The sequence below is a fragment of the Emydura macquarii genome, unplaced genomic scaffold (assembly GCF_026122565.2).
Source record: "Emydura macquarii macquarii isolate MOO-44397 ecotype Brisbane River unplaced genomic scaffold, CSIRO-AGI_Emac_v2 contig_561, whole genome shotgun sequence".
Lineage (NCBI taxonomy): Eukaryota > Metazoa > Chordata > Testudines > Chelidae > Emydura > Emydura macquarii.
The window spans coordinates 14540914-14566310 of record NW_027130698.1 but is presented as its reverse complement, the minus strand read 5'-3'; positions in this window follow the sequence as shown (position 1 = coordinate 14566310).

Genomic DNA, 25397 nt, shown 5'->3' with positions numbered 1-25397 from the left:
GGTTAGTGTACTCAACTTGTTTTGAAATAGCAGTTGGTCTGAGAATGGGAACTTCATCAGGCTACCTGTCAAATTGCTACCCTAGCCCAATAGGAGAGGGAGTGTCTTGTTTAATTCTTCTTTGAGCTTTGTTCTAACATGAATGCTCCGTCCACATGCATCCCCCAGTAGGAATCTGCAGAAAAACTTCCTGAGCCCTTTCTAGTTACTAAACCTGGATGAGCGACCAAGCCAGATAAACAAGTTTAAGGTAAACAGTATCTACACATGTACCCTGATTTATAACGTAAGTGCAGCGGTTAAAATTTACTTGCGTTTACCCCAGTGTTTTAAGTGATGTTATTAAGAATGAAACTTCTTTGGAAAACTAAGTCTGTTTTTAGCCCCAGACATGCAATTAAGGGAATTAGTAACATGATACGTCATCTTCAAGAACTCACAGATACCGAGGTCAGAAACCTCATGCAACCTTCTGTAAGGAGATTCTGCTTGTAACATATGCTCACACTCCCTTGCAAGTCTTCCAGTTCGTGTTACGAAATAATTTGACTACACTCAAACAGCATAAGGACGTCTGCATTTGTGAGCAGGTACACACTGCTCATAAGACAGGGCTCGCACTTCTTATGGATTTAGCGTCATCCTTCTGGTAGGGGGGCAAAGAAAATAGTTTCAAAATGTTCATGAGCAGCTGAGCCTGAGGAATCTGCACTGGCACGGTCTGAAAGAACTATACATTATAATTCACAGACCATTCCTTACTGAAATTGGGCAAGCTCAGGATTTTGTCAATGGTCCTTGTCTAGCAAAGATAACTAGTTTCTGACCACTGCCACTTCATTTTTCGACTCCAAACTTCTTATTGCACCTTCTCGTAGAGAGGGGGAACAGATATATGGGGGAAGAAGTGGCGATTTTTACATAGGCGTTTTTCAGAGTAGAAACACACATTCATGGGTCATTAAAGCAGCGGGACCAGGAACATTTCAGCTGCTGTGGAGTTGGAGCGCAGGTAATCAGCATGCCCGCCTCCTAAATATACTAGGAGGATTGGTAGGAGTGGCCTACCCTTTGCTGGTCCCCAAAGTCATCCCCTGGAGATCTGAGGAGGAGCTCAGTCAGCTACTACATAAATATGTCATAGGATCGAGGAGATAAAGACCACTAGGCCTCCTCTTGAAGAGCACCCCAAGGACATTGGGGGACATGCAATCTGATGTTTGGGGGGCTGAATATTAAGACCTAAATTTGGTTAGGTCAAGAAGTCACTCACTGTACACTATAGAAGATAAGGAGAAGCACCAGGATCTTGTACAACATTCCTTAAAGGTCAGGCCGTGATTTGGAAATGTCACTGCACCTCCGTGCAGCTGTTAGGGATGAACACACAGGTTCTGCAGAAATAATCCTCCCCCACCCACTAGCTCCAAACCTATGGCAATATTTTTTTTAAAGAACTGCACTCCAAGCTGAACCTCTGTATTTTCACTTCCACTTGGAAATGGAACCAGACGACTGGCAATCTCACAAGAATCCATGCTTTCAAGAGAATCCCAGCTCCGTTTTGTAGATTCAGAGGGCTTGGATAGTTCAGATAAGCAAGCAACCAAACTTTTAGATGTTTGACTACAACTGGAACACTGAACTTGCTAAGGTTCCTGTATCACTAGCATCAATCTTTACTCTTTTTTTAGGCTTTTAGTGGTATTAATTTAGGACCCAGTCCTGACACAAGGGAATGTCTACACTGCAAAGAGAAGGTCTAATGGTAGCATAGATTGGCATATCCATGGTAGCTTTAATTTAGCTAGCACAGGTAACAATAGTAGTACAGGTTTGGAAGCATGGGTTTGAACTCAGGTTAGCCACCCAACTGCAAGCATGCCAGAGAGCTGTTAACCCGTGCTGCAAGCTATGCCACCAAGTCTTGGCTGCTATTGTTACTTGCTTACTAGATTAAACCTAGCATGGGCTGACTCCTTACACTCTTGCTTTACAGAGTAGACATACCCATACTTATGTGACTAGAGATGACAAAAGCATCAAGCAGTATTATCTGGAAATGATAAAGAGTACTACAGAAAAGTGTTGAGAAATACGGAATGCCATAAAAAGCAGAAAAAAAGAACACTTCAAAGGAGATTTTTTTTGTTGCTCTCCCCCTAAGAAATGATGCATCGTTTGGGAATCCCACTTCGCTGCATGGAATTTTTTTTTCACTGACCAATTTTGGATAAAGGGCAACCATGGAAACATTACACCAAAGCAACAGCAGTGGGTGGCAAATTTCTGTGACCTCATCTATCCTCTCCTACTTGAGGATCCAGGATGAATGTATTTTTTGTTTGTTTGTTTGTTTGTGTATCTAGTCCTCAATCAGCCTCAACTGAGGTCACAACGAAAAAATGGCTGGTTTGCCGATTTCTCAATCAAAAAATGCCTTCCGCATCTCGCCAAAATCTTTTCCCATTTTTCTTCTAACACTGTTCTCCCCTACCCTGAGTACAGTTGGTCGTCTTGCATTTTGATAAAGCATAGTCAACTAAGGCAACAGATCCATACTATAGTATCTGATGAAGTCCCCTGTAGATAAAGTCGGATTTTAAGGCTCAAGTGAATTAATTGATATAGGTTTAGGGAACAGAAGGGGAACAGTGAATAAGCTAAATGTTACCAAGTCCAAGGAAGGAAAATAGAAAATGTGTCTTTTTCACTTTTTGCATATTCCCGTTTTATTGATGTGCAGCGTAAATAAGGGGTGGGAGAGGTACATAGCGCCTGGAACTATGCCCAATAGAAGCCATTACATTTGATGCATGTTTGACACAGAAGTGACTTGCTATTTTTACTTAAGCTACCTGGTACAGGGATAAAGGATGGTTCAGTGCTTAGTGTACCGGCTGGGATGTAGGAGCCCCAGATTCCATTCCCTGCTCTGTCACAGATTTCCAATGTAACGATGGGCAAGTCACTTACACCCAGGTCTTCAAAGAGATTTAGGCTCCTAATTTCCATTGATTTCAGTATTCAAAGGTTTCATTGATTGCAGTGGGAGTTCAGAGCCTAATTACCTTTGAGAATCTGGGCCTTACTCTCTTTGGGGATGTCTACAGAGCCTGTGGCAGGTTGACAGCGTTGAGCTAGTGGCCATGCTAAAAGTAGCTGCACAGACCGTGCTGTGAAGTTGCGATTCATGCTGGAGCCTGGCCTCTGAAGGCCACTGCATCCTTACGCTTCCGACCCCAAGCCATTATGTCTGCATGGCTATTTTTAGCATGGTGGTAGGACCACTGCAAACCCGAGTTTGTTGACCTGAGCTGGGCGGCTCACTGCCACGGGCCGTGTAGACGTACACTCTGTGACTGTGTGTTTCTTTTAAAGGTGGTGGGGGAAGTAGTGCTATCCAACAAGGGTACTGTGAGAACAAATTAAAAATGGTGAAGTGTTCAGATGCTGTGGTAAGAGCGGTTGCATAAGATCTAAAGAAAGCGTATCTAAAGTTACCTCAGTGTCTGCTAAATTCTCTTGCGCTCTGGGAAATACTTTGAATACCAAGGCAATCTAACTGAAAATGCTTAGTTATTTAAAGCAATTGGCAAGTTTCAAAGTGCTGCCCCATACTTTTTTTTTTTAATGTATCATTAATTTACAATCCAAACACCTGCGTTACCAGGTTTGTTTGGTTTTTGCTATGAAGACAAAGAGTAACACGGCTGTGGGTTACCAAGCGGTTACCATGGGTGTTAGGTGCCTAAATACCTTTGAGAACTTGAGCCTGAGATGATAAATTCTTTGAGTCAGCGATAGTCTCTTACCAGATAATGGAAGAGCAGCTAGGGCAATGAAACCCTGATTTTGGTTGGGACCTCGAGGGGCTATTGCAACACAAATTTTAAAAAGTAACATTATGCTCCTGGTTGGAGACCTCCTAAGGTACGATTTCAGAGCATTACTTTGTGTTTTAGCTACCAAACTTCCCTTGAATTTAATGGCAATAATCACCCGTCTTAATCTCTGAAAGCTGGTTTGCAAATGTACTCCTGCACAACGTCAAGCTTCAGCCCAGAAAATGTTTGCACAGTAGAACAATAAAGCCCCTGAAAGCAAAAGGCCGTGGCGCTGGCTGAAATCCAGAGATGCTCATGGGCCGTTCTAATGCCATGCGTGGCTCAAGTGCAGTTTAACTAGCTGCAAATTTCTGAGATTAGCACATAGTGAAACTGGGAGATGACTAAACTCAAGCTGTTCCAGGAGTACCTAATGCATGTGAGCTGGGAAAAGAACTTTGTGAGGCACTGAGTTTTGCCTCACCATGGATTTTACAAAAGATGGATCTTGCTTTAATTTGCACATTCTTGTTGATTCAGAAATGTCCATTTTCCTGGTTTCTCTAGTCTGGCAGTTTTTTGTTAAGCTCAAAATTGAATTGGTTTTTGCCATACATGTAATAGGGTACATCCTGCCCTTGTTTACACCCTTTCAGCCTCAGTTGAATTCAGTTGCCTGGATGTAAGTGAGAACCCGAATTAGGCTTAATGATATTACTTTGCTCTCATTTTATTTATATGCTTCTAAAAAAAAAAAAAACCATTGATACCAGCTGTGGATCTGGGGCAATCGATGTAATTCCATGGATCTCGGAGGAGCTAAGCTGATTTACGCCGGCTGCCTCTCTGGCTCATTGTACTTATGTATTCAAACGATAGGTATGTAAGTCCAAAACAGTTACCGTTAGTTAGTGAACTCTGACCAATTCATGGCCCTGCAATATAAAGGAAGACGTCGTCCCTCTCCCAAGAAGCTTGCACTCTAATCTGGTGGGAGTGGCCTTATTCGGATTAATACTTCACTTGAACTCAATGAAACTTCAGCAGTTACATAGAGACTGACTCAAAGCCCATTGGAGTCTATGGAAAGACTTCCAGGGTAGGATTATGTGCTTATGAGTCACTTTTGGCACATTTAAGAAATCCCATCTCTAGTGACGTCCTTGGGCTTTGGATTAGACTGGGCTCGAAATGATATTTTCTTGTAAAGTCAAGGCTAAATTTTCAGAGATCTGCAAAATGCACGTACATTGGAATGGCCCATTCCAATACCTGATCTATTTGTAAAGGTCAGAATGTGGTATACAGGCTCACTGGGTTGGTTCATTCTCATTTCGATAGCCCACCCATTGTGTAGACTTTAGAAGCATTGTCCCCCGGCATCTTCTGCCAGAGGCTGGTGAATGTTCCATTTTCCTCTCGTGAAAGGGGTATTTTGGAGAAAGAGAGAATCCGCACCGGGAGAAGGTGTAGTGAGATGCTTTTGAGTTAGGGTGCTGGCCTAGGGAACTGCCCCTTTGCCAATCGAACTAGTGAAGTTGCACAGGAAGAAGCTGCAATGACCCAGCGCTTTCACACTAGCCGTCTTGTTTCAGGTGTGCTGTGGATTGTTACACGTGTATTCCGTGCTGCCTGGCACAGGATCCTGAAGCAGGGGCATGATCGTATCGACAGCTGTCGTGTCTTTTTGTACCTTCGCACGTTTTAGCTCGGTTCTGTGGCCTGCTTCCAATGGTTGTGTCCTGTGCTGTGAGGAGCAAGGGCTGAATCCTGCTATGCGCTCACACTTCCAGAGACCATGATGCAGGGAAAGCTAGTCTCTCCCACAGTGGTTGGAGGCTGATTCTAGGGCCTGGGGGGCTGATCTGCACTGTGACGAACAGCGCCACCTTTGGGTGACAGTACTCAAGAGCACAATAGCTCGTTTACCTGCTTTCTTCCTTTTTTTTTTTTTTTAAGTATTTTTTCCTACTCTTTTTTGTTGTTTGTTTTTTGCAGCTGAATTAACTGATTCTTTCCTTTGTGTTTCCTTCTAGGAGCCAGAGATGAGGCCAAAATAGTATTGTGTGTCAGTGCATATATTTGTTTATCATTAATATGTCTGATACTGGAAGATGTGAGATTTCAAAGAGCTTTTAGAGAGAAAATACTATAAAATTAGGACTTTATTTTGGTTCAACCATTTCCCACAACAATTTCCTGCAAACTATGAGTAGAGTTATAACATGGGACTGATCAATCATCTTCTATTTAAACCTAAGTCTAATTTTCTGTCCTGTTTTGTAGGCCAAGAGTTATGCCCTTAAAATATCCATCTGGTGATTTTTGGCTTCTCTTAAATTCCTTGTAAGCCCTTGGATTGCTTTACTAAATGTTTGTGATATGACTCAGAATGACAAACAAAGCATGCGGAACCTATGTTCAGTAAAGCACAATACTGGCAACAAACCGTTCTGGCTCAACTAGTGAATTTTACAGGGTCTCTGGTAAAACCCAAAGGACAGAGATAAATAAATCAGTAACTGATACCATATTTTAATTTGTAAAGAATAAATGATCATAAGTGTTTTCCAGTAAAGTTAGAACTTCTCCTGATTTCCACCAAAACAAACAAAAAACAGGTGCATGTGGAAAGAGTTTTGGCTTAAAAATTGCATAGATGTTACTTTAAATATACTTTTTCGATGAGTATTTAATGCTTCTGGGAATTTTGATACGGACTTCAATGGAAATAGTCTTGAACACTTATGATCAGGATCCTCTGTACGGCAGCAGGACATACAAATGTTATTATTCTTTCTTTCTTTTTAGGGCTGGTTGAAACTTTTCCATCAACAATTTTTAGCAATGGGAAAGTGGGGTTTCAGCTCAGTGAAAATTTTCCCAGAAAGTGTTTATTTTCCTCACAAGATTTTTGTTGGAAAACCAAAACCCAATTTTTCTCCTGCAGTTTCTGGCAGTTCTCAGCCCAAACTATTTAGGTTTTTGAGATTTTTTTTTTTTTTTATATTTTATCCAAGGATAAATTGTCTGCTGACAAACTCCCCCCCCCCCCCCCCACTGGCAACTTCCTTTGTACAGTAAGATGCCGATTCACAGTTGTTTGACCCATTGGTATGTGAGATAGAAACTCATTTGAACAGAGTTCTCTCTTCACCAGTATGCTTATGGCTGGGTTGTGGGTTCCTGCAATGTGTCAGGGGTGTGCGTTCTGCATTATATTTGTGTAATGTAAACAGCTAATTCTCTCCTGAAAGCATCTAATAGCTAGTGAGCTAAGTCTGAGCCAACACATTTGAATGCACAGAAATCTGTAGTGTTAAGGACTCCTGTATTTATTACCATAAAAGTACAGCAGTTCAATGACTGCAGATGGCTTATACATGTGCATTTCAAGAGGGCGTTTGCCAGTTTGGCATTCGGCACCAGATGCCTGAAACTGGCAGTCAAATCCATTTGTCACCGACTAGCATATTTAATCCCTGTTTACAGAAGTTCTAATTCCCTGTCCTAAACAAATGGTCTTTAGACAGTGTACCTGGTGCACTCAGAGAGCGAGCGAGCAAGTGAGAATCTAACTCCGTATTGCTGTCATCAACACAAAATCACACACTACTGTTACGCTTCAGAGATGAAACTCGGTGTGTGAGGCCCTGGCTAGCTCCTGCAGAATGCCACTAAGGGCTTGTTCACACAGTGCATCAGCCTGCACAAGGAAGGTGTAAAGTCCAGTGCAGACAAGCATGAGGCTTACTAACTAGCCGGCGTGGACCCTGCTGGCGTGCACTCAAAGTTCCCTCGTGCATTTTAATGTACTGGTGCTTGAAATGAAACTATGTTAACGTACACCAGGGAACTTTTGGTGCACGGTGAATGTAGCCGAGCCCTTATAAAGGACCTGAGGCTTCACCCTTTAGTCCATGGAACGAGTCCCAATCCCAGGTCGACACACGTCGACAATGACATTGTTTGCTGTTGCTTTCCATACATGGCATATTCTGGCTGAAGTCGTTGCTTTGCATTGCAAAGAAGTCCAGCAGCAGACGGTAAAGCAGGCATTAACTGTCTATGCGAGGACCTTAAAGCACTTTACAAACATTGATATTTATTCTCACAATGCCCTGGTGGGGTGGGAGACAGGTATTATTGTCTCCATTGTAAGGATGGGGATCTAAGAGACAGAAATTAAGGGACATTCCCAGCAAATCCAGGAATCAAACCCCAGTTTCTTGGGTCCTACTCCAATGACTTAACCTTCTGACTCTGGCCTGGTCTAAACTGATACCGGCAGTTGACGAGGGATACACTAGCCACATACTGACTCCACTGCCAGCTCAATCGATCCCGCGGCAAGTGTAGACATACCCTCTGAATCCTTTTCTCGGTTCCTAAAACTGTCCTTCCTTTCATAAGCCAGAAACCCAGTGATGGTTTGTATACTCCCACTAAGTCAGAAACTGTATTCCAGAGGAGTTATACAATCACAGCTCTTCAAAGCACCTGGAATCCTTCCATGCAGCGCCTCTGCTCCTTCCAGCTTTAGACCTTTTCTACTGATAATGTTGATAGTTGAGATCACCACATCTATGTAATTTGTGATTTAATCCATGTCATCTCCAGCAAGGAAATGCCCGTTGCTCTCCTAAACCCCTCCTTATACAACCAAAACAAAACGAATGATTCACTCTATATTACTGATAAATTCACTGACACTCACAGTGTCACCAGCTCTTGCAATATACGGTGTTTTCCTTCATGGAGTCACAGATTTTAGGTCAGAAGAGACCACTGTGATAATCTAGTCCAGTAGTTTTCAACCTTTGGTTTGCAGACCCCTGGAGGTCCACACACCAAGTCTAAGGGGTCTGCGAAAGGTTGTTGTTACCTTAGCACAGTAGTTTTCAACCTGTAGTCTGCAGCCCCCTGGGAGTCCGCAGGTTATGGCTAAGATTTCCGAAAGGGTCTGTACCTCCATGTGAAATTTTTTAGGGGTCTGCAAATGAAAAAAGGTTAAAAACCATTGACGTAGTCTGATTTTCTACATAACACAGGCCACAGGATTTCCTTGTATTTATTCCTGCTTCAAGTCCAATAGCTGTAGTTGAACAAGAACATATCTTTTAGAAAAACGTCCAGTCTTGACTTTGAAATTTCCAGTGACAGAGAAACTAGCCACATCCTTGGTAAAGTGTTCCAATGATTAATTACCCTCACTTCAATTTTTTTTCACTTATTTCTAGTCTGAATTTTCTGGTCGAAACTTTCAGCCACTGGAACGAGTTATAGCTTTGTCTGCTAGATTGAAGAGCTCTCTATTATCGGTTTACTATTTCCTAACTTCCAGAATGATGTGATTATGTGAGAATGTTAGATTTCACTTGGGGAAAGAAAGTTTCTGGCCCTCATGGTTTCAGAGAAAAGCTTGAAAACATAAAATGAGTGTAACTTAAATGCTCAGAAACCTGAAGACACATAAAAAGATCCCAACATTTATTATTTAATAAACAAAGGTCATGATTTTTGGGAGCCTGACTCATGATTTTTGAACATTTGGATTTTCAACAGAGCATTTGGGGTCAAATTTACAATGATCTTGGAAAATACACATGCAGTATTTGTGCACACATGCAATCAGCTGTGTGATTTGCTGCAAAATTGCCCAGGCAAATGTGAGGATTTTGTATGCTTGCTGATCCTCTGACTACTGCAGAAGTATTTTCAGAGGCCTCTTGAAAAAAATGATCTTTTGTGTTGAAAAATGAGGCCACTGCTAGTCAATTTTGCCAGACTCTAGTCTATGAAATGTATTGCATTGCCTGGCTGTTCATCTAATGTTGACATCTATTATTAAAACCAATTATTTATTAGTATTTTAGTTTCTTGATATCACATTGAGGAACTGGGCCTTCCTGGATAAACATGCATTTAACTTTAAACTAGAGATCTAATAAAATCCTGAAGAGTCATAAATTGAGATCAATTTTATCACTACTGACGTCCAGACAGGTTTTGGAATTCCCTTACGTAACCCAATACCACATTTCCAGATCTATTTCCCTTCTCTCTCCTTTATAACTTGTACTGTTTAGTGTAATTGGATTATTGATAATCCTAGAGTTTAACTGTGTCTGTGTAAAGTCTAATATATCAGATGCATAAGAATTTACTCAGACAGCTAAACCATTCTGCTTGCCCATAAACCTCTAATATTCGTATGAACAACTTTTAAACCCAATGAAATTTGACCAGATTTTAAAGCCGCAACATTTAATCCCTGTAGTAGGATTGCACAGACAGTGGCACTGGAGGCAGAGCATGGAATTCAAAATTATCTAGATCCAGGGGCCTAGACAACCCCATCCAATGGCATGTGGGGGCTGTCCCAGTCTATATTCTTGAGTAGCATCTGGCGGAATGGGTGGGGCGAGGACTGCACCGTAACTCAGCACTTCCCATGCTGGGAGTTGATTTTGCCTCCCCAAGGTACCTGATCCCTCCCCACATATATACACCTAATTATCTTGAAGCTCGATTACTCTGGCTTTATGCAGGTGAAGCACATTTCAATTCCTGTGAGTTTGTTATCCTTATTTCCAGAAAAGCCAGAATAAAATAATTCGGGCTTTTATTTCAAGCTAATCAAAGAATCCTAGAGATGGGAAAAATGCTGATTATTTTGTCCATCCCCCCTGGTTAATGCAAGGTTGTTCCCTATTTCGTAGTCTTGAGTATTGTGTGTAGCCCAGGTTTAAGTAATGGAGCTTCCACACTTGGAATTCTATTCCACGTGCTGAGTTTTAGTACTTTTGTTGTTGTTCAGTCTGTTGCATCCCCTTTAAACAATTTCTCTCCATCATTGCAAATTGCCCCCCCACACACACACCTTAGCTTGCCTCACAGGTTTACCTACCATAAAGGTTCTTCAGTGTTTGGGGCTGTGACTGTTGCTTATTATAATGATCTTGCTGTTATTTGATTGCTCTCCGTTCTGTTTGTTGTATCAACCAGTTGTCTTATCGTGCCCCGTACATATAAATAATAATAATACAAAAGTACTTTGTGTCGTGATCCATGTTCACACAAGAGCTCTCCACCTGTTCTGCAGCACATGCAGTCATCACACTCCAGTTCCAGCCATTTGCCTCCTCATCTGGTCGTCAAATTGCACCCGTTTTCATCGACATGTTAGTATTAGTTTTTGCTTGAAGTGAGGCCAGTGCAACCCATCTAATACGTGCATTAGGCAGCCTTCTTTGCAAGAGATGTTTTTAAAGGTAGTGGAGGTAACCATTTGTGAATTTCCCTTAAATGGAGACTCAGGAAAGGGATAAACTACAGGGGAAGTATAAAAGAATGCAGAGGGCTTCACTACGGTTTTGTAACTAGGGAGATAATTGCTACTTCCCAAGTGGGTGAATAAATTCACTTCCTCTCCAGGAACCGTTAATGTATAAGACTCCTGGAGAGGCAGTGGGTGAATCCCATTAGTTAGAAGGGTGTTAAAGGCTCTTGCCCCTAAATCTCTTTGTACAAGGTTTAAATGTGTTACAAGAATGTCCTTGCAGCACGGTTTAAAAGCTGCACGGTGGGTAGGCAAACTGTGGTACCCACTAACATGGCTTAAATGTGATCACCTAAGAGGACTATAGAAGGGGGAGTGAAACGCAGAGGGGCTGTAGGGATAGAAAAGACCTTGGTAGGCCCTTTGCAATCCTGTCTACCACTGTTTTAGATCAATGATTTTCTTGCAGTCTCCATCTTTACTGTGTGCTGTTGTGAGTCAGCTCCATAGCGCTCCTTTCCCTGATTGCACTTCCTGGAATCTAGGCGTCTTCCAGTAAAAGGTAACCACGCTCCATATTTACAGACAAGTCCCACTTTTCCTACTGGATGTTATTCAGTCTCAAAGTGGGGGCTGGCGGGGAGGAGGGTCATGAGTTTCAACTCTCTTCCTTGTCAAGACCTGATGTTTGGAAAGCCCCAGTGGAAGCGTCAGTGAAATGACTAATAACCAGAAGTAATAAAAGGGAGAAAGATAAAATCAGGAAAGGCAGCCATTGTTTGTAAATCTGGACACATTTTCCAGGAAACCACCATCACAACAAAAAAACAAAACAAAACAACAACAAAAAATCTCTAGAAATGGGAATTTTTGTAGCTGAAACCTGTGAAATCTCTGGATTAAAAAAAGAGAGAGAGAGAGGATCCTTATAATCTTTAGAACTCACTCTGAAAAGAGAGATGAGTGAGTGAAATATTGCCGCTTTAGCACTGGCACAATCAAGTTTCTGAAGACAGAATGGAAGAGGTTGCAATGCACCACACTTTCCCATCATAAACTTTGGGAGGACAGCAAGTTTTATGACGCTGATACTTTCCCCCTGTTTGCTATTGTAAGCATTTATTTAAATAAATATGGCATAAGAAATAAAGAAAAAATCTACACTGCTATAACAAATGTCAATTGTATCTGAATCCATGAAAAAAAAAAAATAGATAAAATCCACAGACCATGAGAAATTGTAGAGAATTAAAGAGACACACACAAAAAAGTGGACATTTACACATAAGACAAGTTGGTTTGATTAGCCGATAATTCAAATATTTGCTATTTAATTTACAAAAATAGGCTACGAGTGTGTCAATGATATTTTACATGAGTGTCTTGAGGAGGTAAGCATTGATTTAGGTATTGATTCTGCTGAGTGCCCTCCCCTTGCACCAACTTTAATGGAAAGTTGAAGGCATTCAGGCCCAGATCCTCTGGTGTTTAGGCAGCTACCTCCCATTGAAATGAATGTCTTTGAGGGTCTGGGCCTCAGCCCCTTGTAGGACTGTACCCCTAAATCAGTGGTTCTCAACCAAGGGTACGTCTTCCAGGGGGTACATCAACTCATCTAGATGTTTGCCTAGTTTACAGCAGGCTACATAAAAAGCACTAGCGAAGTCAGTACAAACTAAAATTCCATACAAACAATGACTTGTGTATCTGTTCTATACATTAGACACTGAAATGTAAGTACAATATTTACATGCCAATTGATACATTTTATAATTATATTGTAAAAATGAGAAAGTAAGGCATTTTTCAGTAACAGTGCGCTGTGACGCTTTTGTATTTTTAGGTCTGATTTTGTAAGCAAGTTGTTTTTAAGTGAGGTGAAACTTGGGGGTGCACCAGACAAATCAAGCTCCTGAAAGGGGTATGGTAGTCTGGAAAGGTTGAGAGCCACTGATCTAAATCTTTTGTATCTCCAAGAACTGGAAGGTGCCAGGAGTTGGCAGAGGTTAGGATATTTCTCCTCACTGGATAGAGTTGCTTGGAAGCTATTAATCAACTCCGGTTTTTTTTTAAATGGAAAAAAGTCTGGTTTTCAAAATTTGTCCTGATTGTTGTTGTTGTTTTTACTTTTTGACCAGCTGAACATCCGCTTAGAAAATATATTTTTGATGAAAAATGGGGTGACTTGAGTAATGATTTTTGACAAACTCTGTTTGTCACTGATGTAAACCCAGTCCAGGTTATCATTATTATTACTATTTATTTTATTTGTTTATGGATCGCATTAGCTCTTTTGGTCACACCATCGCACTGGAAGCTCATATTCATCTGATTATCCCCCATGACTCGCAAATCTTTTTCAGAGTTAGTGCTTCCCAGGATAGAATTCCCAGTGTGTAATTACGGCCTACATTCTTTGTTGCTAATCCTAAATCAAGGAGCCTCATTGTAGTAGCTGCTGTTCAGACAAATAATGAAGACAATGGTCCCTGACCCAGAGAGTTTACAGTCTACTGGTGAATTTCTGGCCCCATTGAAGTCAATGACAAAACTCCCATGGACTTCCGTAGTGCCAAGATTTCACCTTGGGTATCAGACAGGGTATGGACAAAACAGACACACAAGGTCAGGGATGGTTAATAGGAGGAGGTAGTAATATGGACAGAATTTAGGAACAAGATATAGTAAGTTGGTAGTTAGCTGCCATCTGACAGCCATTGGATTGTCTGTTGAATTGAGTTAGTTGTCTCACTCCAGTTGATAATGCTCACCCACCATAACTGCCAAAGAGCGCCAACCTCAGAGGAGGTACCAAAGGTATCATTGGCATGAGGACACTTTTTCGCCCCTAGAGATTGGCCCTTCATATTGGGGTGAAACACACGGCCAGCTTTCTTGGCCAGGCTGTTCCTGTTCCGAGGACAGTCCCAAGGCTGCCCATCTGGCACTTAGATGAACTTGTAAAAATACAAATAAATGAATCCTGGAGGGGCTTGGTTCTCTACTGATTTGCACCTCCTGTGTCACCATTTACACCTCTGCAAGGTTTGGTGCAAAATTCTATTGACTCAGGATTGTCCACTCACTAACTGGTGGTGATAGCACTTTGCACACCCGTTGCACAGGTGTCAATGACAACGCAAGGCAGCAGCGATTCAGTCTCCACAGCTCAATGGTAGTGAGAGTACTGGTCTATTGTTCCTATGACCATTTTTGAGAACCCTTGAGAACAAGAAATGCGTGCAGTTTAATTTTTCGTCAGCATAATACAGAAGAGTAGAGTGACGTAGGTGGCCCAACCTTTTCAGTGACGTGGGCCACATGCGTAGTTGTGTGGCACCCCTGTGGCAAACACACAGAAACAAAATGGCATCCTACATGCATCGCAACCTTGCACGTACAGAGCGTGCGAGGTCATGCTATGCGGAGGGGGCCATTTTGAGAGTAGGCTGCCAGTTGGACCGTCCTGACTTAGATTTCCAGGTCTTTGGGTTATGGAATGTTTTTTTTTTTTGTTCTGTGTTTGTACAATGCTTAGCACAATGGGGGCGTGGTCCATGACTGGGGCTCCTAGGCACAATGGTAATATAAATAATAACAATCTGTGGCTTGGAATAGAAATCATGCATGTGGACAGTATTATTAGTGCAAGAATCGATCAAAACTGTCACACACTATTTCACATCTATGTACTTTACATATTAATGAGGAAAATATATATCAAGACTCCAGCTAAGTGAGTGTGTGAGAGAGTGTGTGTGTGTGTAGTTAACATGTCAAGCAAGGGCATACGCCACAATCAGAAAACAGAGGCAAATGACTTGAAACTTGGGTGTAATTGTCTGCTTCGGTCTCTCTGTACAGTTGTGTGTTTTCTTTGCTGACAGAAGGAAGAGAGCTGCAGATGACAGGGAGTTTTCCGGTGCCAAAAAAGAAGCGAATTATAGATGAAAGAGAGTTACGTGCCAAGGAATATGACTGGAGTGTGCATGGGGGTGCTGACAGGCATGATGGAAGTATGTCTTGGTGGGGATCCAAATGAACACAAGAGTGTAATGTGTGTCTTCACGCATGGAAGTAGCTTTTAAACTGGCAGAGGGAAATAGGCTTCTTTTCTTATCTAACAGCAGTGGAGAGTCTCCATGACTAGCGCTGGGTCGGAATGTTGAAAGGAAGCTTCGCTAGTGATTAGAAGATGATGCTCTTTAGCAAAAGTTGACTTAAGATATGGATCACAAATTAAATATGAGTCAACCAAGTGATGCAGTTGCAAAATAATCAAATATCATTCTTAAGTGTATTGATAGGAATTTTGGATGAAAGACACAGAAGGCAATTATCCTGCTCTACTCAGCATTGGTGATGCCTCAGCTGCAGTACTGTGTCCAATTCTGGGTGCCACGCTTTACGAAAGATGTGTACAAATTGGAGAGAGTCCGAATGACAGCAACAAAAGCGATAACAGGTTTGGAAAACCTGACCTATGAGGAAGGGTTTTTGGTTTTCTTTAAAATGGGCCTGTTTAGTCTTGAGAAAGAAGATGGGGTGGGGTGGGGGACCTGATAGTCTTCAAATATATTAAGGACTGTTATCGAGAGATGGTTATTGGTTGTTCCACTGACGTAGGACAAGAAGTAACTGGTTTAATCTGCAGCAAGGGAGATTTTGATTAGATATTAGGAAAAGCTTTCTAACTACATGCATCTTTAAGCACTGGAACAGGCTTCCAAGGGAGGTTGGGGAATCCCAGTCATTGGAGATTTCTAAGATATTAGATGAACACCTGTTGGGAACGGTCTAGATATACCTGATCCTGACTCAGCACAAGGAGTAGACTGGATGACCTTGGTCCCTCCCAGCCCTTCATTTCTGTGATTCTATGATTTACGAATGTTTCATCTGTTATAGGAGGTATATTTAGGAACATGCTTGAACAATGAGGGTATTTATTTTTCTATTTTAATTATTTAAGCTATTAAAAGTAGCTCCTTCTGTCAAAAACTGCTACACTCCGTGCAAATATGTTTAACTTCAGTCATTTTACTGAGTTTCTACTTACTAATTAATAACATTTTAGCAAATGTGCCTGTATGCCACAATGCTGGGTTTATTGATAAAGACTTAGTCCAATAGATACAATATGTATGGAGATAATGAATGCTACATGATCCAAAAATCATTAGACAGGTGTAATAACGTATCTTTTAAACTATTGCATGTATACCTAGAGACTTTTTGGAATAGACAATTTTATATATAAAAAATAACCTAACAGAGAGGTGACACCAACTTCATGTAAATTACTATTGTTGTTGTTCCTGATCCAAAATTCGTTAATGTCAATGTGAGCCTTTTTACTGAGTTCAGTGGGCTTTGGATCAGGCCCGTACAGAGCTATTTCCCAGAAATTATCAACCTACCCTCTTTACATACCAGTAATATCTCTGAACAGTTACAAATCTCAAGTCCCGTATTAATCCAGTTTTATGCTGGTGTAACTCCATTTAAATAAATGGCACCCTGTGGTGAATCAAGTCCTCCTGCTTAAACTGTTTACAATTATTTGGAGCTTTAAAATAAATTAAATAGCACACAACTACTGATGTATGACACAGTAATAGTTGTAAAAAAATTAACTGGAATATAAGTATAATACTGCAGTACATCTGTGTTATGTGCTAGCTTCTGCTCCATTATTTTCATGGAATCATTTAATCAATCATTGATCTAATCAGGACAACAATATTAGTAAATGTCTTCATCAGTATGTTTAAGTAGCCATATAAACGTAGCCAGGAAAGTAGTCAGTCACCCAAGAACAGTAAATAATTTCCATTATTCTCCTTTCTGCATCAAGGTATATACCAAGGAGGAATGAATGATGCTCATTTCATTAAGGCTGACTGGAGCTACTGCCAGTCCGTGATTTCTAAGATTCTATCTATGTGACTAATGCTATATCAAGCACGTGAAGAATGCAGAGTATGCACGTGTAATTGCATAGTGATGCAACTGAGTTTCAGAAAGACCTATACCATTGCAACAGCCTCAGAGTTCAATTTAGAAACAGTTACTCATCCTTTTAAGTGAGAGGAAAGCTGGCTTCTTCCTTCCACCCACCACATGCAGCTTCTCCAATGTTAATTATGTTTTCCAACCCTCTAACTGAACACATGACAAAGCCTGATAGAAAAAGGGTATACTTGTAATACCTTGTAATACCTTGTACCAATTTGCTGATGATTTTTCATGAAAACAATGTGTGTGTGTGTGTCTTGTCTGTCTGAGAGGATCAGCTGGGAGTTCTCTTGATTCTACTGCCTTTTTTTTTAATGGCACCCATTGCAAGTTTTATTCCTGACAGCCTGAACCTTGTATCCTTTCTGGCCAACATTGTCCCTTGTGTGTGCATCTTCTGGGAATAATCCAACTGCAGACTGATGGGGGTTAGGAATAACCTTTCTCGGAGGGCAGGTTATCCCATAACATCCACTGTAGGGGTTTTCAGCACCTTCCTCTCAAGCAGCTGGTACTGACCACCGTCAGAGACAGGAAGCTAGGTTACATGGCCCACTGGTATGAGCCACTCTGTCCCTACCTCTGCCTTACTAGCAATATCTTGGGGGCTTAGGACTGAAAAAGTGAAGAGAGAAGAAAATAGGAAAAAAGTAAAGGTAGAGGTGATACTTTCTTCTCTGGTGACCTAAAAAATTGTGATTGTAAAAAATTGTCATTTTTTTAATCAGCTGGTGTGGAGGGGGAAGTGATCAGAATTTTAAAGAATATGGGCCAAGTTTTCAGCTGGTGTAGCTGAAAACCATAGCTCTGCTGCCTTCAATCATGGGTTGGATTTACTACTTCAGTAGAACTATGCCAATTTATAGAAGCTGAGAATCCATCTGCATGTGTCTGTGTGCTCCTAAAAGAACAAAGAGAATTTTAAACCCACCTCTGTTGCAATGCCTACAATAAAGTAGCCAATTAATTATGGCTTGAGGGGCAGATTGGATTAGCTGGCACTTCCTTTATATAGTCATCATTTTTTTAAATATGCAAATTACATAGAATCATAGAAGATGAGGGTTGGAAGGGACCTCAGGAGGTCATCTAGTCCAACCCCCTGCTCAAAGCAGGACCAACCCCAACTAAATCATCCCAGGCAGGGCTTTGTCAAGCCAGGCCTTAAAACCCTCTAAGGATGGAGATTCCACCACCTCCCTAGGTAACCCATTCCAGTGCTTCACTACCCTCCTAGTGACAAAGTCTTTCCTAATATCCAACCTAGACCTCGCCCACTGCAACTTGAGACCATTGCTCCTTGTTCTTTCATCTGCCAACACTGAGAACAGCCTAGCTCCATCCTCCCTGGAACCTCCCCTTCAGGTAGTTGAATGCCACTATCAAATCCCCCTTCACTCGTCTCTTCTGCAGACTTAACAAGCCTAGTTCCCTCAGCCTCTCCTCATACGTCATGTACGCCAGCCCCCTAATCATTTTCGTTGCCCTCCGCTGGTCTCTCTCCAATGTGTTCACATCCTTTCTATAGTGGAGGGCCCAAAATTGGACACAATATTCTAGATGTGGCCTCACCAGTGCCAAATAGAGGGGAATAATCACTTCCCTCAATCTGCTGGCAATGCTCCTATTAAAGCAACCCAATATGTCATTAGCCTTCTTGGCAACAAGGGCACACTGCTGACTCATATCCAGCTTCTTGTCCATTGCAACCCCCAAATCCTTTTCTGCAGAACTGCTGCTTAGCCAGTCGGTCCCCAGTCTATAGCTGTGCACGGGATTCTTCCATCCTAAGTGCAGAATTCTGTGCTTGTTGAACCTCATCAGATTTCTTTTGGCCCAATCCTCCAATTTGTCTAGGATACTCTGTGTCCTATCCCTACCCTCCAGCATATCTACCACTCAACCCAGTTTAGTGTCATCCATGAACTTGCTGAAGGTGCAATCTACCCCATCATCCAGATCATTAATGAAGATGTTGAACAAAACTGGTCCCAGGACCGACCCCTGGGGCACTCTGCTTGATACTGGCTGCCAACTAGACATCGAGTCGTTGATCACTACCCGTTGAGCTCGATGATCTAACCAGCTTTCTATCCACCTTTTAGTCCATGCATCCAACCCGTATTTCTTTAACTTGCTGGCAAGAATACTGTGGCAGACAGTGTCAAAAGCTTTGCTAAAGTCAAGTATATCACGTCCACCGCTTTCCCCACATCCACAGAGCCAGTCACCTCATCAGAGAAGGCAATCAGGTTGGTCAGTATGACTTGCCGTTGGTGAATCCACGCTTACTGTTCCCGATGTTTTTCCGCTCCTCTAAGTGCTTCAGAATGGATTCCTTGAGGACCTGCTCCATGATTTTTCTGGGGACTGAGGTGAGGCTGACTGGTCTGTAGTTCTCCGGATCCTTTTTCTTCCTTTTTTTGAAGATGGGCACTATATTTGCCTTTTTCCAATCATCCTGGACCTCTCCCAATCACCATGAGTTTTCAAAGACAATGGCCAATGGCTCTGTATTTTGTATATCTTTGATTATATCTCTATCCTCTGACATGTCAACTGTCTTTAAGGTCCCAGCCCTGCGAAGTTTTACACTTATGCTTGTTAGAAGTGTTTGCAGAGTTGAGTCCTTAAATTATAGATTTGGAGGGGTGCAGGCAATGTCTTCATATGATTTACACAGCACCCAGCACAGTGGGGCTTTGGACTTCATTGGGGACCTCTGGAAGAGATTGCAATACAAATATTAAGCATTTACAATTAAATACTAAGGGATTTCAGTTTAAAAAACAATGTCTTTTTAATGTGCTTCCTTTTTTTTATTGATTGATTTGTCATAATGGAAGTGTAAGACTGAACCTGGAACCTCTGAGGCAAACCTGTAGAAGCTAGGCCATTTCAGATTGGGATGGAAGGTTTACTTTTTGCCCTGATTTCTATAATGGGGCAGATAAGAGAATCCTAACTCTCTCAGACTTAAGTTTGTAACTAGATTTTTCAGAGCAAGTTTGCTTCGAAATAAAATACCATCCTATTGGTGGTCTCCATGTGCCCCTACCCCAGGTAGCACATAGTGGCTGGTATTTTAAAGGGTCCTCCAGACTGCCACACCCCACTGATATTCAAGGGTCGTTAGGTCTCTTTGCTTTCTTTGAAAATCCCAATTGTTTTGTTTCTGACATAAGAAATGAAGCATAAAAATAAGTTATTTATATTAGTGTAGGGGCTAGGAGCCCCAGTCATGGACCAGGATTCCTTTGTGCTTGGTGCTGTACAAACAGAACAAAAAGATGGTCTCTGCCTCCCGGCACTTACAATCAAAGTATAAGACAAGAGACAACAGCTGGATACAGACAGGGGAGTCCAAGAAGTCAGCATGACAGGGAGTGATATCCACACACAAACAGCCTAACCATAGAGTACAAATAATGTAATAACTAATTAAAGCAAACAAAAGAAGCGTAACTAAAACAGAATTTAAAGGGCAGATTCAGCTCTAGGTCATGCAGGTATTAATCCAGGGTGCTTCCCCTCAGGTTGACTGCGTTAGTCTGGATTGACACCACTTTAACTGAGAGCAAAATCGGATTCTAGGTGTTTACACAAGCTCGTTCTGGCACTGATTCCCCCCCTTACCAGGACATTAAAATTGCCAATGTTGAGAGGGGCAGGAAGCAACCCATAATTGTAAAGCCAATAATGTCCCTGGCCCTGATTTCAATAGCATGGCTAACATCCATCTCTCCTCTAAGCCACCAAAGCACAAACAAGACAAGGCCGGTGGCCTCTTGCCACAGACTGCCTTGTAGCCAGCCCTGGGGGGCAGTTGTGACGGGGAGCGGAGGGAGGGTGCTGCTAGGGTGTCTTGTCCCTTGAGGGCAAAACCCTCCCCTGAGTTTTTTCACAGCAGAATCGATCCCCCTTCAGTGCCTTCACCCTAGGCGTTTTGGGCCTGGGCCTGGGCCTGGGCCTGCCCCCGTCCCAGTTCTTTGAGGCTGGGAGGTGATTAAAGGTGGGTTTGTCATGCTCCCTCCCCCACCCCCCTTTAGATTAGTGAAACTCCTGCTGCCCCGTGGAGAGGAGCCTGCCCCAGGCCGAGCAGGGGCGTGATCCGAGGTGTCCAGCGTTCACCCCCAGGAGGTGGAAATCTGACATTGCCCGGCCCCCCCTCCCGGCCAGTGCGGTTAGGCGCCGTGGGTGGGAGCGAGGGGGATCTGTTTTCCCAGGCTCCCTGCCACCAGGAATTACTGCGCGGCCATGCAGCGGGAGGAAATCTTTCATTATAGGCACATGCGCTTCAATTTCACAGGATGGAAACTTCAGGATCAGCTTTCCCGGTCGCCCCGCCCCGGCCCCGGCCCCGGCCCCTCTTCGCCCTCCCTGGGCCTGTGCAAGCGGCGGCGCGTTCTCAGGCCCCTGGGGCCGGGGTTCCCACGCGCCGCGGGGGATCCTTCGCTAGGGCGCTGCTGTCAGCGGAGGGGGGGGGGGGGGGTGTCTGGTGGGGCCCGATCCTGCTTAGATTGCAGGGTTTTTTTTTACCCTGGGCTTCAACCGGAGCTGGATCCAGCCGTGCACACACTCAAGGCGCACCCCACCCCACCCCACACTCATGCACGCACACACACACACACACACACACACACACACTAAATGCATTGCACGCCGGGCACCAACGACCCAGGGGCTCAGCTACTCAGCCTTGTCCCTACGCACACCCCTGCCCGTGCACCAACTCCCCCCAACCTCTACGCCAGCGATACCCCTCACCCTGATGCCCGCCCAGCCTTCCTCCCAGTCAGACCTTGGGCTGTCCTGACCCTGTTCCCTTTCCCCCTTTAGCTATCTCCTGGAATGGGTGCTGGACAAAACAGCTGAATCCCACCCGCAATGAGAAGTCCCCTGCTGACCAGTGGAGCTGTCTGGCTTGCAAGTGTTGGTTGGTTTCTGGGATCGTTCTGGGAAATGATTCGATGGTTCAAATGTAATTTGAAGAAAAGGCAAAAGAAACGGGTGGCAGAAAAGAATCCCCCCCCCGCCCCCCAAGAAGGGATGTTTTTCCCCCTTGGTAAGCAAGAAGGACTCGAAGCAGGTACTTCGTGTCGTTGCATTAGCAATCATACAAATGCGTGGGGCAGAAAACTCGCCGCTGGTTCGTCTCCCAGTCCCGAGCATTTCCACTGAGATCTCCCTCGGCTTTACAATGCTGTTGTTCATTCCTGGCTGCCCGCGGTGGGTGACGGTCAAACCCCGCGTTTCCGAGGATGCTGAAGCTCAATTTTTGGCACACACAGAAAGTCAGATCCATTTTCTTCAAAACAAAGGGTCTGGTCGCAGGGAAAGGCAGGTTTAAGAAGGAAATCGTCATAATGCAAACGAGTGTTTACACAGCCTGGCTACAAACTCCTTTCCTTAGCGGTCCTGAATTTCTATCCTCCCCCCGCCCCCCTTTAAAACACTGTGATAATATAGGGGTTGCGATCCCTTCTCTTCTTACATCCACTTGCGGAAAACGAACCTCTTCTTTTGCGTACAGTTAGCGCACGTGTGATGTTTTGTTTGTCAATTACAACTCCCTGCTCAGAGCCCAGCTTCCATCCCAGATCAAACGGTGGTTATCGCTCGGAGTTAGCTAGGGGAAAAAAGCATTAATGGCTTATCTAACCATGGCAGCTTCTTATGAAATATAACGTGGACGCAACTGGATGACTGTGAACAGACACAAACAGGCGATCGTGAACTAAACGTACCTGTTGGGGTTTTTTTGTTTTTTTTTACAGTAACAGACTATTAGCCAGAAAGCATTCTTCTCTGCCTATAAACTGAACTAACTGCCTCCAATAAATTGTGACAACTCCAGAGAGACCAGAAAAGAGAAACCAGAGAATCTCTGATGGGGAGCTGGGGGGTGGGGGAATGGTTACAGGAGAAAATGCATCGCCTTCCTGTGTGAATGTCGTGAAACCAAAACTATCCTAGGATGAAACACAAGGACAGTGACATTGATCCGCAGTTCATTTTATTTCTTGCCGTCTAGCAGGGAATCGGTTTTGGCCATCCGAGTTTCTAGATTTTTTTTTTTTTTAGATTCGTTTGCGAATTGATGCCTCGGAATAGAGGATCCGATTTGCTTTCACAGTGGGCAGTTTTGTTTTAAATGTAAACCCACGTGGCTGGGAAACTAAAAATCAAAGGCGCTGAATGAATAAACCTGTCCTATGGAATTGCTGCCGGTTGTTTTAGCCAGTGTACCGGTATTCCTGCCATGGCAGAAGAGGTTAATTTTAGGGGTCAGGGACTTATTTGGAGGTACATAAACTGGCGCCCAGAAAAGCATATCACAATTTGGGAGCAGCAGACACTGATTCTGGCTTCTTTCCTTTCTTTTGGCAAACTAGATAACCTACACGCTAACTGCCCTGGAAAGCTGCTGCCATCGCCCCTTTCCAGGGATTAAGAACTCACATGTTTTTTCTATTGGTGGGAAATAAAAATGAAGCATTTATAGGACACTGATCGACCCTGCAAGTCCACGGTAAAGCTGAACGATCAGTATCTTTAGCCAGTAAAACTGGACCGTGGATATTGAATGACCAATCTGTATTTGTTTTGCTTGCTGAAGACCATTTAACAATGGGCATATGTATTCCCATAGACATGGAAAGTCAGCTTTTACAAAGGACATTTTATCTGGCTCCAAAAACACGCTGAGAAAATAAGTGGAACATGCACGCATAGCATAACTCCGAATTAAATCTGCAGTCACACAAAAAGGAGAGTTTAAAATAATGATCAGGTTATAATGCAGATGACAAAAGCTTGATGATGTGATTTGGAATCTGACATTTCATTCTTAACTCACTGCTGTGACAATAAAGAAGCAATTGTAGCAGCTAAGAGAGATCTAGAAATCTGTTATCTTTGGCTCCCAAACTTAATGTTAGTCACCCTTAATCCTTGGTATGTGACTTCCTTTTATCTTCTTAAAAACCAATGGGAAATAAATATGGAAAGTTATACAGCACATATTATTTCTCAGTTAATTTTTCTGTTAAATACATACTCGGGCAATGTAAATATAATTTATCTAAGATATAGATATCTAAGATATATACTATATAGTGTAAATAAGTATTTGTACACCAATTAAATCAATGGCTAATAACGAATAACTACAGTTCTCTTTTTTTCCCCCCAGGAGGGAGACTGTGGACTATTTCTTAAAAACATGGTCCTTTGGTTTTTAAAATCAGTATGTGGTAAGTATTCAGTATAATGGAACATTTCCTCTCTCCCTCACCCCCCACATGGGATGTACTTCTAAAATGTATTTTAGATAGTCACAGGTAGTGAAGGAATAGTGTGTAGATCAATTCAATAATTAAATATAGTTCATTATTTACAAGCACGTAACTGTGGGAAGAGTCTCATTACTGGAGTCAGGGAAAATAGCATAAATTTCAATAAAATTGGTAAATGAGGTACAAAGAACAACAAATAACTGGTTTAATTCACTTCTCTGCAGATCAGAGCAGTTCTTGAGTTCTGCTCATATATCTGTGTTCCAGTCTATTGGTTAGAATGCTATAAGGGTATATATATATTCTCATTTCCAAAGGGCATGACATATTCTAGACCCCATAAGCGTCACATGTCATCATTGAAAGTGTAATATCAATACCAAGTTGAATTGATTCCAAAATTCCAGGAAAGCACTTTATTGTTTTGCCAAATGTTATTTATTTTAAGATGAATTGTGGTTTTTCTCACTGTTAGTTAAACAACAAAAGACTTCCATAACTTTCAGGCTTTGGGATATTTTTTCTTGAGTAGCTTAAAAGTGTTTGAGATTAATAATAATATATATATATATATACACACACACACCTATGTACTTTATCAACTCATTTTATATCATGATCTATATCATATCATGATGATAATATCATATATATGATATATAAAAGCACAATTTGGCAATGCATTCCCCCCCCCCCCCAGTTTTCAGACCATATTGTGTATGCAAAGACTAAGACTGCAGTGATTTTTCACAGATGAATAATAAACCTCTAAAAATAAGATTGATGATGGCAAACTGGCATGCCCTTAAGTGGATAATTCATTTTTTTATCAACTTACTTTGTTTCCTGCACAGGCACACATTGATACAACACACACACGCACATACACGTACACACAGACACAACTATGACACACAGAGACACAGATACCCAGCTCTCTTTATTTTAGACCCCCCCCAAACACACTGCTCA